The sequence below is a fragment of the Apteryx rowi genome, unplaced genomic scaffold (genome assembly GCF_003343035.1).
Source record: "Apteryx rowi isolate R43461 unplaced genomic scaffold, aptRow1 scaffold_604, whole genome shotgun sequence".
Taxonomy (NCBI): domain Eukaryota; kingdom Metazoa; phylum Chordata; class Aves; order Apterygiformes; family Apterygidae; genus Apteryx; species Apteryx rowi.
This window is the reverse complement of record NW_020450877.1, coordinates 184,068-191,587: the sequence shown is the minus strand read 5'-3', so window position 1 is coordinate 191,587 and position 7,520 is coordinate 184,068.

Here is a 7,520-nt window from a genome sequence, read left to right as displayed (position 1 = left end):
ATGCGTAAGTAGTCCTGGGGGACCTGAACTCCCAGGTCTGCCAGCCCAGGTTCCTCACTTGCCCACTCCCAAGAGAATGTCCCTGTCACAGAGTTACAATTTGGTGTTCCTGTTCTTGCTTTCATTGGCCCTGTACATTTTGCTTTCTTGGATTCTTTCTCCCAGCAAGGTTTGGAAAGAAAGCAAAAAAAACTGAATGAGAGTGGATGGGATTACTCTATAAAAACGTTGGGAGAGGGAATTATTTGAGTAATGGTACAAGGTCAAACTGTTATAAATTGGTCATGATTAATTTAAATAGAAAATTAAAAGATGGCATCTGAAGAGTAAAGGCATTCTTAATATGACAGTGGACAAGGAACATGCATTATTTACACATGGAATGAAAAGTTTATGGAAAGGGGTGATCCTAAAATGAGAAAAGTTAAGCTCTTGAGTATTTCAAAAATGTTTAAGTGAAACTAGATTGTTGTGTATTCACATTAATTTGTATTTTATTTCTGTTGTATTAATCCTGTGTTTCAGGATTTCTGCTAGTTATTTGCAGAGTTCATAAAGGAAAGGAATAGTCTTTGCTTCTTTCTTCTTCTCCACTCCCAAAGTTCTAGTTCTTCATTTCCGGCCCCCGCAACACTGGGGAGACAACAGTAATAGGCATGAGTTAGAATGAGCTGATGGATTTAAGGTCTTAAACTCTTTTAGTGCCAGTTTGGTGTATTTTACTCATATGCTGAAGGTTAAACTAATCACTAAATCTGGGATCAGAAAGAAAATTTTCCTTGAGTAATATGGTAGAGATCACTGGCGGGTTTTTTTGCCTTACTCCATAGTACGAAGACTAAAACAATACTCTGAAGGCTTAAAAAAGAAGTACTGTAGTTACTGTAGCTGTCCTACAGAAGTAGTAAGAAGGTGAATAGTGTGTGTATAGGAAAGCAGTTAGATACTGGACTGAGAACAGGCTGTCTGTGAGCCATTAAAGGACTAGCTAAGATCTACAGAAGACACCTGTGACGTTGAGTGGAGGAAGGCGTTGATGTATAACAAAATGTAGCATGAATGGAACATACAGTGCTACTACTGATTGGTGTTTGCATGCATACTTAGCATATGAGCAAAGCACTGGAATTGCATGAGAGAAGATCATATACTAGGATAAACAGCGTGGTAAAATGTATAAGGACCTAACTAAATGCACATAATAAAGAGATGTTGCTTGGATTCTTTGGATTCAAGCTGATGAACTGGATTCAAGCTGGACACTGTTTTGTGCTGCTCAGTCACTAGTACATACCTTTATGTTCACTGCTTACTATTACTGCTCTGAATAAAGAGGTCTGTGATAGTGTGATAAGCTGTGATAGTGGCAAGGGTGGGTGAGTCTGGCCCTCAGAAATGAGATCTGATATGAGCTCTGGATCAGACAATTAAGTCTGTGCAGGATGAGCTACATGCTGGGGTGTTAGCTGGGAGTTAGGCTTCCTGGGCCAATAGTAGCCCCTGGGACAGTGTGGCCAGTGGAAAAGGCAGTTCTGGAAGGAGCAGCTATTAGATAGCATCACAGAGTCACCTGTGAATTCCCTGGTAAATGATGATTTTTTTTTTTTTGCAGGGATGAAGCTCACTGACATGACCTTGAACACTTTCTCTTCTTCAGCTGTGGCACATCACAGCTGAGACACAGGCCTCTTTTACTGTAGATCTGAAGATTATCAGCAATGGGAAACCTTTTTTAGCTTGTGTCATTCATGCTCTCAACTGCTGCTCATGTTATGGTTGTCCCTGGTGGTGGAGGACTGGATATAGTAATCAGCATTGTCTTTTCCTGGTCTGTGTCCCTATGTATTTTGTGATGACTGATTTGTCAGTGTATGAAGCTTCCTCAGAGGATACCACGTGCTAGATTTGGCTGGTACAGGCAACAGACTCACTGGTGGGACTTGAGCAGGAGTGAGGTACTGAGCTGCTCAGTCAGGGGAAGGTCTGAACATGCACAAAAGATTTCAAGTGCCCAACAAACTCTCAGGCTGGAATGGGAAGGTCCTCCCTAGCTCCTCCAAGGTACCTCCAGAATTAAGCAGCATCTGAAAGGGCTTTTGTTAAACTCCAGTTTTGGGCTCCTACAATCTACCTACAGCCTGTTTTGGATGCCTACATTCTTTGAGTCTGATTCTAATTCTGTAATTCCCCATGATTAATTCTGTCATGTAATTAGTCTCAGTTCCAAGGGGTCTGCTCCTACAGGCCTCACTAAAGATCAAGTTGCATTAACAGGAAGATAGAAAAGGCAGCAATTTCTTTTGTCACCCAAGCAGATCCAGTGCTGTGCTGCCATTTCCTGAACAGAAAAAAACATTTTGAGAATATTCAGATGTAAGCACTGCCCTCATAGAGGACCGCAGGAACACATCCAAAGAGTCTATGAGAGATTTTATCAAGTGGTCTGTCTTGTTCTGTTCATGCTGGGTTACGTGAGGAATGCCCCTTTATTCCCATAGGAGGCATAATACATATCATTAGGTACTATTGCTTCTGGGGTTACTCATTAATGTAGATCCCTCAGAAATGCATCCTAGTTGTGTTGGAGAAAATATCATCTTGCCCAAGATTCCCCAAATCTGTGTTTTCAATAGTTTTGCAGAATTTCACATGGAGATTTCATAATCTTATTTTCTCAGAATAATTCCGTCAGTGACTGACATAATCACATGGCTGCATATCCAGCAGGAAAAAAAATGGATAAAATACCCTACATACCTATGGAGAAAATTACACATTGAATTCTAAGCTTTCCATCTTTGATGTAATCTAGCTAGACATTCTGCATTTTCTAAAATCCCCTGCGGATCAGAGATGCCTCGGAACAACATAATCTTGTGTGTTAATATTCCCTTAACCTTTACTTCTTTTCAGATCCCCATTTTAGTCAGTATGATGTATGATGCTGAATTTTTCATAATGTTTCTAACATATATTCAGGCATATATTCCTTCCGTTCATTATACCTTTTTAAGCATAGTTCTGATTTAATGAATGTGTGTGTGTTTTGTATTTATATTGCTTTTTGACTCATACATTCATTGAATATTTACAGTTGTCTGCTATCTAGGATAAGCATTGTCAAGTCTATTTAAAAATGGGAAAACAACAAAGACTAAAATATAAACATACAAGCTGCTTCTTATTTTGTTTACCATTTTTGATAGATGAACACCATCAAAATCCAGGAAAGACTGTATGCCAAAGATACATCTGAAAAAGACATTGGTAATAAAGAGTACATAGATCTACAGGAAGACATAATTATTTTAAAAAAATGATCAGTATGTTATAAAATTGCATTACCAGGAAATGCCAGCTTAAGCAACAGACACATTGCAGTTACACCAAATCAGATTCTAATGGCAGAATATATGCACTACAAGTTACTGGAAAGCAATCAGAACTGTATGATGGGCTTCTTGCTGTTCCCTGAAAAGATGAGGGTCAGTAATTATATGAAACTTTGCACACACTGTTTATCAATTCAAGCAATCATTTCATTGCTTTAGGTGCAATTTTAATCTGCATCATTTTTTCTCATCAAAACAGATGTTTAAAAAAAAAAAAAAGAGGAAAAGCTTATTGCAAATTTGAAAAATAACACAGCAGAGGGAGCTGAAGGACCATTGAACAGCATGCTGCAATGAAAAGCCACCTGCAGATCAGATACAGCATTTGCTCAGTGTGCAGTTCTGTTTTTGTATAAATATCTGTTTTAATCAAATTTGCATAACTCTAATGTTAAAATAGATTAAAAATTAAATATATTTCCATTCATTATTCTGCTTTTGCAGAATATTTGCTTCCTTCAGAGGATCACCTCAGAACAGACATGGAAATACATTTTCCATCTCTGACATTTTGGAGCGTGACTATGTTTGCAGGGGCAGTTAGGTAAATGCTGGGGTGCGCATTGCAGACCAAAACATTAAGCTATAAAGACCCATCATCACTAATCAGAATCAGAAAAATTATATTTTCTTAATCTCTTATTTCCCATGCCTGTATTTCCATTACATTTTGATTTTTTTTCTCTTATTTTTGAAAGGTTTGGAAGTTCTGGCTCAGGACTTGCAGGAATGTATTAATCTGGTTAGGCGCTAACTCACATTTCTAATGCCATCCAGTTAACTCTACCTGTGGGAGTACCAAACACCAGCTAAGCATCCAGGCTTTTTAATACCACTAGAAGCACCAATACTTTCTGCTTACACTGTATCTCTGGCTGAAGTTGATTTTCAATGCTAACAAGGTAAAACTAAGAAAAGATGAGGGGTGTTGTCCAAACAGTAAGAAGATATACTTTTACAATGGAGAGTGATTTAATAATCAGTGTTGAGGTGCTTTTTCCTAGAGAAGAAGTGCTAGCCATGACATACCTCACTGACAGTTCTCTGGCAGATGCATTTTTAAATTTTGTAGTTACTTAGTTCACAGTTGCATGGACAGATGCCAAAGTTACCACAGGAGACTTCATGTGTTGATTGTAGTTTTTTGAAACTGTTTTAGAGAATGGTAGCAATTATAAGTGTAAACAACACAAATCAGCAGTAAGCAGAAAAACCCAGCTCTGATGTAATAAAAAGTTATTGGGGTGTTTAGAAGTCTTCTTCAGGGCACGTACAGGAGGTAAATGCGCTTGACAGAGCTGAAGAGTTAAGCATCCATCCACACCAAAATGCCATCCAAATTTACCAACAAGTATTCCTCATCAGCTTGCCTGTAAGCCTGATCAAAAAAAGACCTGGCAAAACAAAGCTTTCCATCATCTTTTTATTCAATAGTTTGTTGGTTAGAGTTCTTTAGCAGGATGAAGGGAATTTAGGATTTCTACATCCAGAGCTTGGAAGAAAGTGAAGCCATTGCTTTCTCTTTCTTGAAAAGGAAGGAAAGAGGGAAAAATGAAGAGTATTCACAGAGGACTCTGTGTGCATAGGGTGGTTTAGGGAACCAATATATGAAGACTGATCTTGGTTTCTGTTCCTGCTCCATTGAACGCTATGTAAAAAAAATACTGAAGCAGTAGAAGATTTATAATCCCATACTCCCTGCTCACAGGCATCAGCCAGGAAAAAGGTTGTAAACAAATCAGGGCTGGATGACAGGCTGGCAGAGTCTGATGGCTGCAGAGGGAGCAGGGTGCCTTTGCTGTCCTACTTCAGTTAGTTCCCTTCCCTCTGTCCCAGTGCAAAGTGGAACAGCTTCAGCAGGAGACAACTTTCCCTCTCTCCAAAATGCTTCACAGCTGAGTGGTTTTTCTTAGCCTCCTTTTTCTTTCTCCTGTTTTCTTCCCATTTAGTTTCTTCTCAGTGAAAACATTATGCTCATCCTGCTTTCCTCCTGAGCATCCTCGTGTGTGTGTGTGTAAAGGAAGCCCTTTCTTCTTTTTGTCCTATTACTAGTTCCCTCCTTCTGCTCCACAATGCATCTCCAGCTTACACAAGGGAGACTGAATGAGGATGTGAAACCCCTTCCCCCGATGCTATTTTTACAGAACTTCCTTCTCGTCCCTGCTCATATGCTCATGAATGAACTTGGGCGTGTGTATGTGTCATGACTGCATCTCCCCACTCTCCCCACCCCACCCCAGCTCTTGCAGCTGGCTGATGCTCCCAATTTTCTCATGCTGTCTGCATGCACACTGAACTGTGGTTGGGTGCCAACTGGTGATCTATCAGTCCCTTAGGTTCCTAATTTGACGTTCTGCTGGAATACATTTGGCTGTATTTATATTTCTTCAGCATAAAAATCATGCCAGAGAGTGGGATTAATACTTAGGCCTCATGCTGATATTGAGCTGAACTCTAGGCAGGGTTGAATATTCATTCATGGGACTTGAAAAGCATTTCTAGGTATCATAGCATAGGTATTACCTTTGGGTGTCGTTCCTGCTGCCTTAGATCTGGTATGAAAAGTAGAAGACTAATTACCTGTAGGACTAGGAAGATGAGAAAATAAAATCACAAAATACACATTTCCATCTCAATTCCCCTTTCTGACTGCTGGGTGAGAGTAGAGGTAAGAGGCCAGCTCTAACATTACATCCTTCTCCTTCTGCTCTCTTTCGATGTCTCTGTTAGAGGCAATTTGTCTACCAACCACTAATTGAAGAGGACTGGTTATTAAGTTGTCTCTTTCTTGCTCCCACATTTACTTACTCCATGTAAAAGACAATGAGGGTTTCCCCTTCCTTCTTTTCTGAGTACCCAACTCTGCCAGTTAGGACATTCTCTGAGGGGTGGGAATGTGGGTTCAGATCTCCTCAGGTGTCTGCTCAGAAAGGAAGAATGCCTGCTCCATATTTCAGGTCTAAGGCTCAGAAAGCTTTCCTGGGTTCAGACAGTGAATCCTGGGTGTAGGGTACTTGAGTCCTAGATGAGCGTGGGTTTTTTGGAAATGTACTTTTCACAATCCTTTTTGATTGCGTATCTTGGGTGGGCATCCTTTTCTAGTCATCCACTAACACCATACATTTCCCAGAGAGGCCAGACATGTAACTTGTACACTACAAATTTCACTGTGAAGCCAGGCACCTGTACAGTGTTACTGCAATAATCCCTATTATGACATATTGATCTTTCATAAATTGAGCTTTACATGACATTTTGCTTCCTTAAGCACATAAAGATGTATTGCTGACGTCCTTACTGCTGTTGTTCATCTGTCATAAAACCGTTTGCATGTGGCTGTAATTTCAACCTGTCTCTGCTTAGCTAGGGTTTCAACTCACATTATGTCTTCCTTTCTACTGGGCCCACTCAGGCTGGCTTTCCACTTTCTGGGTGATAATTAACTGGCTTGTTTGAACCTTTGAGATTTTCTCTTTAATACTTTGAAAGCTTACTGATACCATTGTGAATCTACTACAAAAAATGTAGATAAGAAACGTAGAAAATGTAAGTATTTGCCATGCTGCAGTTAATGTTAAAGAGAAAGGCAAAACCAGGGCACAGATCTTTCCTTGCTAGGATAAAAATGCAGAGAGTCATTCTCCCCCTTGCCTTGGGCCAGTCAGTAATGAGTTGCAATGTGGCGTAGCTTCATTAGCCTATAACCTGTTGGTTAGGGCATCTGCAGGAGAAGTGGGTAACCTTACCCTTAGGGTAAGCAGGTTCTTGAACCTTGTCATCCATTGTGCAGATGAGTTATCTAACAACTGAATATTGTGAAACAGCTTATGACCCTCTTCCTCCTGCTGTTTTAAAAAAGGAAGTGTGACTTCTGTTTCAGTTTTTATAGAAAGACAGGCTATGTACCCTCACCTTAGAAATCGGTTCACGCCTCTGAATCACAGATAAATAAGACCACTCATTCATCCCTTAACAATGTGTCTAAACCTGGAAAAAGAAGCAAATGCAAGCTCTTCCCTCAACATTTACTTAGATTTTACTTTAGGAAGTATTAAAATTCAGTATAATGACTTCATATTGCTTTGTCTTGCCATTCTGGCCTTTGTGGATGCCTTTTGAGGCATATAA